The sequence below is a fragment of the Nymphaea colorata genome, unplaced genomic scaffold (assembly GCF_008831285.2).
Source record: "Nymphaea colorata isolate Beijing-Zhang1983 unplaced genomic scaffold, ASM883128v2 scaffold0001, whole genome shotgun sequence".
NCBI lineage: Eukaryota > Viridiplantae > Streptophyta > Magnoliopsida > Nymphaeales > Nymphaeaceae > Nymphaea > Nymphaea colorata.
In genome coordinates, this window is record NW_022204507.1 from 5,509,725 (window position 1) to 5,520,110 (window position 10,386).

A 10,386-nucleotide genomic window follows, 5' to 3' on the forward strand; every position below is an offset into this window, starting at 1 on the left:
AATGAATGATTTTAATGATTGAAATCACAAGTTCATATGTATGTAAATGAGATCATTACCTTAGTTACACCCCTTGTAGTTAATCCAATTAGTTGAACTTGTTGTTACATCATCTATGATGAATGATCTAAGGAAAAGAAATCACAAGTTTGTGTCAATAATAGTGGGATTTAATTCATTCATTTGATCACACATATTAAATTAAATGTGTATAACATTTTATTAATACATATTAAAATGATGTAGTGGATTGAAATCACAAGTTTAAATGAAATTGAATGAGATTCAGGTTATTCATTTGCTCAATCACACTAAATATAATGTGTTTCACTTGTTATTGCATCTATAATGAATGATTTAAGTGATTGCAATCACAAGTTCACGTGGATACAAATGGGATCTATGCATTAGTTTGATCCCTTGCAGTTAATCTAATGAGTTGAACTTGTAGTTACATATCTAATTATTGATCTAAGAGATTTAAATCATAAGTTCGTATCAATGCCCGAGAGATTTAATTCATTCATTTGATCACACATATTTAATTGAAAGTGGTTAACTTGTTGATGCATTCACATTGAATGGTTCGTATGAAAATGAATGAGATTCAACTCATTCAAATGATCTCTTGTAGTTAATCTAATATGTTTCGTTTGTTATAAAGTCTGTAATGAATGGTTTAAAAGATTAAAATCACTAGTTTATATGGATACAAAGGAACCAATGCATTTGTTCGATCCCTTGTATCCAATCTAATGAGTTTAACTTCATGTTACATCTATGGCGAACGATTTGAGGGATTGAAATCGCAAGTTCCCTCAATACGAGTGGGATTTAGTGTTTCTTTTGATCACGCATATTTAATTGATTTTTTTTTTACTTGTTGTAACATCCTTATTGAATTATTTAGTCGATTGTAATCACAAGTTTAAAAGAAAATTAATGAGATTCAAGTGATTGATTTGCTCATCGATATTTAATCTAATGTGTCTCACTTGTTATTACATCTATAATGAATTATTTAATTGATTCAAATCACAAGTTCATATGTATATAAGTGGGATCTATGCATTAGTTCGATCCCTTGTAGTTAATCCAATCGGTTGAACTTGTGGCTACATCATAGTGAATGATCTATGGGAAAGAATCCTAAGTTTGTATCAATAATAGTGAGATTTTATTGATTCATTTGATCATGCATATTAAATTGAATGTGGATAAGACGTTGTTAATCCATATTAAATGATTTAGTACATTGAAATCACAATTTTAAACGAAAATGAATGAGATTCAAGTCATTCAATTGTGCAATCACAATAAATATAAGGTGTTTCACTTGTTATTACATCTAAAATGAATGATTTAAATGATTGCGATCACAAGTTCATATAGATACAAATGAGATCTAAGTATTAGTTTGATCCATTGCAGTTAATCCAATGAGTTAAACTTGTAGTTACATATCTAATGAGTTGATTCATTTGATCACACATATTTAATTGAAAGTGGTTAACTTATTGTTACATTCACATTGACTGATTTAGTGAATGAAATCACAAGTTTGTATGAAAATGAAGGAGATTCAACTCATTCACTTGATCACTTATAGTTAATGTAATATGTTTCGCTTGTTACAATGTCTATAATGAATGATTAAAATGACTAAAATCACTAGTTTACATGGGTAGAAATGAGACCAATGCATTTGTTTAATCCCTTGTATCTAATGCAATGAGCTTAACTTCTTGTTACATACATAGGGAACAATTTAAGAGATGAAATCACAAGTTCCTATCAATGCGAGTTGGTTTAAGTGATGCTTTTGATGACGCATATTTAATTGAATGTGCCTAACTTGTTGTTACATCCATATTGAATCATTTAGTAGACTGAAATCACAAGCTTAAAAGAAAATGAATGAGAATCAAGTGATTCGTTTGCTCACTTATATTTAATCTAATGTGTCTCACTTGTTGTTACATTGATAATGAATGATTTAAATGATTGAAATCACAATTTGTTTGATCTCTTTTAAATAATCCAACGAGTTTAACTTCTTGTTACATCTATAGCGAAGGATTTAAGGAATGGAAATCACAAGTTACTATCATTACGAGTGGAATTTAAGTGATTCTTTTGATCGCACATATTTAATTCAATGTGCTTAACTTGTTATTACATCCATATTAAATGATATAGTGAATTGAAATCACAAGATTAAAAGAAAATGAATGAGACTCAACTGATTGATTTGCTCACTCATATTTAATCTAATGTGTCTCACTTGTTATTACATGTATAATGAATGATTTTAATGATTGAAATCACAAGTTCATATGTATGTAAATGGGATCATTACCTTAGTTACACCCCTTGTAGTTAATCCAATTAGTTGAACTTGTTGTTACATCATCTATGATGAATGATCTAAGGAAAAGAAATCACAAGTTTGTGTCAATAATAGTGGGATTTAATTCATTCATTTGATCACACATATTAAATTAAATGTGTATAACATTTTATTAATACATATTAAAATGATGTAGTGGATTGAAATCACAAGTTTAAATGAAATTGAATGAGATTCAGGTTATTCATTTGCTCAATCACACTAAATATAATGTGTTTCACTTGTTATTGCATCTATAATGAATGATTTAAGTGATTGCAATCACAAGTTCACGTGGATACAAATGGGATCTATGCATTAGTTTGATCCCTTGCAGTTAATCTAATGAGTTGAACTTGTAGTTACATATCTAATTATTGATCTAAGAGATTTAAATCATAAGTTCGTATCAATGCCCGAGAGATTTAATTCATTCATTTGATCACACATATTTAATTGAAAGTGGTTAACTTGTTGATGCATTCACATTGAATGGTTCGTATGAAAATGAATGAGATTCAACTCATTCAAATGATCTCTTGTAGTTAATCTAATATGTTTCGTTTGTTATAAAGTCTGTAATGAATGGTTTAAAAGATTAAAATCACTAGTTTATATGGATACAAAAGGAACCAATGCATTTGTTCGATCCCTTGTATCCAATCTAATGAGTTTAACTTCATGTTACATCTATGGCGAACGATTTGAGGGATTGAAATCGCAAGTTCCCTCAATACGAGTGGGATTTAAGTGTTTCTTTTGATCACGCATATTTAATTGATTTTTTTTTTACTTGTTGTAACATCCTTATTGAATTATTTAGTCGATTGTAATCACAAGTTTAAAAGAAAATTAATGAGATTCAAGTGATTGATTGCTCATCGATATTTAATCTAATGTGTCTCACTTGTTATTACATCTATAATGAATTATTTAATTGATTCAAATCACAAGTTCATATGTATATAAGTGGGATCTATGCATTAGTTCGATCCCTTGTAGTTAATCCAATCGGTTGAACTTGTGGCTACATCAATAGTGAATGATCTATGGGAAAGAAATCCTAAGTTTGTATCAATAATAGTGGATTTTATTGATTCATTTGATCATGCATATTAAATTGAATGTGGATAAGACGTTGTTAATCCATATTAAATGATTTAGTACATTGAAATCACAATTTTAAACGAAAATGAATGAGATTCAAGTCATTCAATTGTGCAATCACAATAAATATAAGGTGTTTCACTTGTTATTACATCTAAAATGAATGATTTAAATGATTGCGATCACAAGTTCATATAGATACAAATGAGATCTAAGTATTAGTTTGATCCATTGCAGTTAATCCAATGAGTTAAACTTGTAGTTACATATCTAATGAGTTGATTCATTTGATCACACATATTTAATTGAAAGTGGTTAACTTATTGTTACATTCACATTGACTGATTTAGTGAATTGAAATCACAAGTTTGTATGAAAATGAAGGAGATTCAACTCATTCACTTGATCACTTATAGTTAATGTAATATGTTTCGCTTGTTACAATGTCTATAATGAATGATTAAATGACTAAAATCACTAGTTTACATGGGTAGAAATGAGACCAATGCATTTGTTTAATCCCTTGTATCTAATGCAATGAGCTTAACTTCTTGTTACATACATAGGGAACAATTTAAGAGATGAAATCACAAGTTCCTATCAATGCGAGTTGGTTTAAGTGATGCTTTTGATGACGCATATTTAATTGAATGTGCCTAACTTGTTGTTACATCCATATTGAATCATTTAGTAGACTGAAATCACAAGCTTAAAAGAAAATGAATGAGAATCAAGTGATTCGTTGCTCACTTATATTTAATCTAATGTGTCTCACTTGTTGTTACATTGATAATGAATGATTTAAATGATTGAAATCACAATTTGTTTGATCTCTTTTAAATAATCCAACGAGTTTAACTTCTGTTACATCTATAGCGAAGGATTTAAGGAATGGAAATCACAAGTTACTATCATTACGAGTGAATTTAAGTGATTCTTTTGATCGCACATATTTAATTCAATGTGCTTAACTTGTTATTACATCCATATTAAATGATATAGTGAATTGAAATCACAAGATTAAAGAAATGAATGAGACTCAACTGATTGATTTGCTCACTCATATTTAATCTAATGTGTCTCACTTGTTATTACATGTATAATGAATGATTTTAATGATTGAAATCACAAGTTCATATGTATGTAAATGGGATCATTACCTTAGTTACACCCCTTGTAGTTAATCCAATTAGTTGAACTTGTTGTTACATCATCTATGATGAATGATCTAAGGAAAAGAAATCACAAGTTTGTGTCAATAATAGTGGGATTTAATTCATTCATTTGATCACACATATTAAATTAAATGTGTATAACATTTTATTAATACATATTAAAATGATGTAGTGGATTGAAATCACAAGTTTAAATGAAATTGAATGAGATTCAGGTTATTCATTTGCTCAATCACACTAAATATAATGTGTTTCACTGTTATTGCATCTATAATGAATGATTTAAGTGATTGCAATCACAAGTTCACGTGGATACAAATGGATCTATGCATTAGTTTGATCCCTTGCAGTTAATCTAATGAGTTGAACTTGTAGTTACATATCTAATTATTGATCTAAGAGATTTAAATCATAAGTTCGTATCAATGCCCGAGAGATTTAATTCATTCATTTGATCACACATATTTAATTGAAAGTGGTTAACTTGTTGATGCATTCACATTGAATGGTTCGTATGAAAATGAATGAGATTCAACTCATTCAAATGATCTCTTGTAGTTAATCTAATATGTTTCGTTTGTTATAAAGTCTGTAATGAATGGTTTAAAAGATTAAAATCACTAGTTTATATGGATACAAAAGGAACCAATGCATTGTCGATCCCTTGTATCCAATCTAATGAGTTTAACTTCATGTTACATCTATGGCGAACGATTTGAGGGATTGAAATCGCAAGTTCCCTCAATACGAGTGGGATTTAAGTGTTTCTTTTGATCACGCATATTTAATTGATTTTTTTTTTACTTGTTGTAACATCCTTATTGAATTATTTAGTCGATTGTAATCACAAGTTTAAAAGAAAATTAATGAGATTCAAGTGATTGATTTGCTCATCGATATTTAATCTAATGTGTCTCACTTGTTATTACATCTATAATGAATTATTTAATTGATTCAAATCACAAGTTCATATGTATATAAGTGGGATCTATGCATTAGTTCGATCCCTTGTAGTTAATCCAATCGGTTGAACTTGTGGCTACATCAATAGTGAATGATCTATGGGAAAGAAATCCTAAGTTTGTATCAATAATAGTGGATTTTATTGTTATTCATTTGATCATGCATATTAAATTGAATGTGGATAAGACGTTGTTAATCCATATTAAATGATTTAGTACATTGAAATCACAATTTAAACGAAATGAATGAGATTCAAGTCATTCAATTGTGCAATCACAATAAATATAAGGTGTTTCACTTGTTATTACATCTAAAATGAATGATTAAATGATTGCGATCACAAGTTCATATAGATACAAATGAGATCTAAGTATTAGTTTGATCCATTGCAGTTAATCCATGAGTTAAACTTGTAGTTACATATCTAATGAGTTGATTCATTTGATCACACATATTTAATTGAAAGTGGTTAACTTATTGTTACATTCACATTGACTGATTTAGTGAATTGAAATCACAAGTTTGTATGAAAATGAAGGAGATTCAACTCATTCACTTGATCACTTATAGTTAATGTAATATGTTTCGCTTGTTACAATGTCTATAATGAATGATTAAAATGACTAAAATCACTGTTTACATGGGTAGAAATGAGACCAATGCATTTGTTTAATCCCTTGTATCTAATGCAATGAGCTTAACTTCTTGTTACATACATAGGGAACAATTTAAGAGATGAAATCACAAGTTCCTATCAATGCGAGTTGGTTTAAGTGATGCTTTTGATGACGCATATTTAATTGAATGTGCCTAACTTGTTGTTACATCCATATTGAATCATTTAGTAGACTGAAATCACAAGCTTAAAAGAAAATGAATGAGAATCAAGTGATTCGTTTGCTCACTTATATTTAATCTAATGTGTCTCACTTGTTGTTACATTGATAATGAATGATTTAAATGATTGAAATCACAATTTGTTGATCTCTTTTAAATAATCCAACGAGTTTAACTTCTTGTTACATCTATAGCGAAGGATTTAAGGAATGGAAATCACAAGTTACTATCATTACGAGTGGAATTTAAGTGATTCTTTTGATCGCACATATTTAATTCAATGTGCTTAACTTGTTATTACATCCATATTAAATGATATAGTGAATTGAAATCACAAGATTAAAAGAAAATGAATGAGACTCAACTGATTGATTTGCTCACTCATATTTAATCTAATGTGTCTCACTTGTTATTACATGTATAATGAATGATTTTAATGATTGAAATCACAAGTTCATATGTATGTAAATGGGATCATTACCTTAGTTACACCCCTTGTAGTTAATCCAATTAGTTGAACTTGTTGTTACATCATCTATGATGAATGATCTAAGGAAAGAAATCACAAGTTTGTGTCAATAATAGTGGGATTTAATTCATTCATTTGATCACACATATTAAATTAAATGTGTATAACATTTTATTAATACATATTAAATGATGTAGTGGATTGAAATCACAAGTTTAAATGAAATTGAATGAGATTCAGGTTATTCATTTGCTCAATCACACTAAATATAATGTGTTTCACTTGTTATTGCATCTATAATGAATGATTTAAGTGATTGCAATCACAAGTTCACGTGGATACAAATGGGATCTATGCATTAGTTTGATCCCTTGCAGTTAATCTAATGAGTTGAACTTGTAGTTACATATCTAATTATTGATCTAAGAGATTTAAATCATAAGTTCGTATCAATGCCCGAGAGATTTAATTCATTCATTTGATCACACATATTTAATTGAAAGTGGTTAACTTGTTGATGCATTCACATTGAATGGTTCGTATGAAAATGAATGAGATTCAACTCATTCAAATGATCTCTTGTAGTTAATCTAATATGTTTCGTTTGTTATAAGTCTGTAATGAATGGTTTAAAAGATTAAAATCACTAGTTTATATGGATACAAAAGAACCAATGCATTTGTTCGATCCCTTGTATCCAATCTAATGAGTTTAACTTCATGTTACATCTATGGCGAACGATTTGAGGGATTGAAATCGCAAGTTCCCTCAATACGAGTGGGATTTAAGTGTTTCTTTTGATCACGCATATTTAATTGATTTTTTTTTACTTGTTGTAACATCCTTATTGAATTATTTAGTCGATTGTAATCACAAGTTTAAAAGAAAATTAATGAGATTCAAGTGATTGATTGCTCATCGATATTTAATCTAATGTGTCTCACTTGTTATTACATCTATAATGAATTATTTAATTGATTCAAATCACAAGTTCATATGTATATAAGTGGGATCTATGCATTAGTTCGATCCCTTGTAGTTAATCCAATCGGTTGAACTTGTGGCTACATCATAGTGAATGATCTATGGGAAGAAATCCTAAGTTTGTATCATATAGTGGGATTTTATTGATTATTCATTTGATCATGCATATTAAATTGAATGTGGATAAGACGTTGTTAATCCATATTAAATGATTTAGTACATTGAAATCACATTTTAAACGAAAATGAATGAGATTCAAGTCATTCAATTGTGCAATCACAATAAATATAAGGTGTTTCACTTGTTATTACATCTAAAATGAATGATTTAAATGATTGCGATCACAAGTTCATATAGATACAAATGAGATCTAAGTATTAGTTTGATCCATTGCAGTTAATCCAATGAGTTAAACTTGTAGTTACATATCTAATGAGTTGATTCATTTGATCACACATATTTAATTGAAAGTGGTTAACTTATTGTTACATTCACATTGACTGATTTAGTGAATTGAAATCACAAGTTTGTATGAAAATGAAGGAATTCAACTCATTCACTTGATCACTTATAGTAATGTAAATTTTGCTGTACAATGTCTATAATGAATGATTAAATGACTAAATCACTAGTTTACATGGGTAGAAATGAGACCAATGCATTTGTTTAATCCCTTGTATCTAAATGCAATGAGCTTAACTTCTTGTTACATACATAGGAACAATTTAAGAGATGAAATCACAAGTCCTATCAATGCGAGTTGGTTAATGATGCTTTTGATGACGCATATTTAATTGAATGTGCCTAACTTGTTGTTACATCCATATTGAATCATTAGTAGACTGAAATCACAAGCTTAAAAGAAAATGAATGAGAATCAAGTGATTCGTTTGCTCACTTATATTTAATCTAATGTGTCTCACTTGTTGTTACATTGATATGAATGATTTAAATGATTGAAATCACAATTGTTTGATCTCTTTTAAATAATCCAACGAGTTTAACTTCTTGTTACATCTATAGCGAAGGATTTAAGGAATGGAAATCACAAGTTACTATCATTACGAGTGGAATTTAAGTGATTCTTTTGATCGCACATATTTAATTCAATGTGCTTAACTTGTTATTACATCCATATTAAATGATATAGTGAATTGAAATCACAAGATTAAAAGAAAATGAATGAGACTCAACTGATTGATTTGCTCACTCATATTTAATCTAATGTGTCTCACTTGTTATTACATGTATAATGAATGATTTTAATGATTGAAATCACAAGTTCATATGTATGTAAATGGGATCATTACCTTAGTTACACCCCTTGTAGTTAATCCAATTAGTTGAACTTGTGTTACATCTCTATGATAATATCTAAGGAAAAGAAATCACAAGTTGTGTCAATAATAGTGGGATTTAATTCATTCATTGATCACACATATAAATTAATGTGTATAACATTTTATTAATACATATAAAATGATGTAGTGGATTGAAATCACAAGTTTAAATGAAATTGAATGAGATTCAGTATTCATTTGCTCAATCACACTAATATAATGTGTTTCACTTGTTTGCTCTATAATGATGATTTAAGTGATTGCAATCCAAGTTCACGTGGATACAAAATGGGATCTATCATAGTTTGATCCCTTCAGTTAATCTAATGAGTTGAACTTTAGTTACATATCTAATATTGATCTAAGAGATTTAAATCATAAGTTCGTATCAATGCCCGAGAGATTTAATTCATTCATTTGATCACACATATTTAATGAAAGTGGTTAACTTGTTGAGCATTCACATTGAATGGTTCGTATGAAAATGAATGAGATTCAACTCATTCAAATGATCTCTTGTAGTTAATCTAATATGTTTCGTTTGTTATAAGTCTGTAATGAATGGTTTAAAAGATTAAAATCACTAGTTTATATGGATACAAAGAACCAATGCATTTGTTCGATCCCTTGTATCCAATCTAATGAGTTTAATTCATGTTCATCTATGGCGAACGATTTGAGGATTGAAATCGCAAGTTCCTCAAATACGAGTGGGATTTAAGTGTTTCTTTTGATCACGCATATTTAATTGATTTTTTTTTACTTGTTGTAACATCCTTATTGAATTATTTAGTCGATTGTAATCACAAGTTTAAAGAAAATTAATGAGATTCAAGTGATTGATTTGCTCATCGATATTTAATCTAATGTGTCTCACTTGTTATACATCTATAATGAATTATTTAATTGATTCAAATCACAAGTTCTATTTATATAAGTGGGATCTATGCATTAGTTCGATCCCTTGTAGTTAATCCAATCGGTTGAACTTGTGGAACATCAATAGTGAATGATCTATGGGAAAGAATCCTAAGTTTGTATCAATAATAGTGAGATTTTATTGATTCATTTGATCATGCATATTAAATTGAATGTGGATAAGACGCGTTGTTAATCCATATT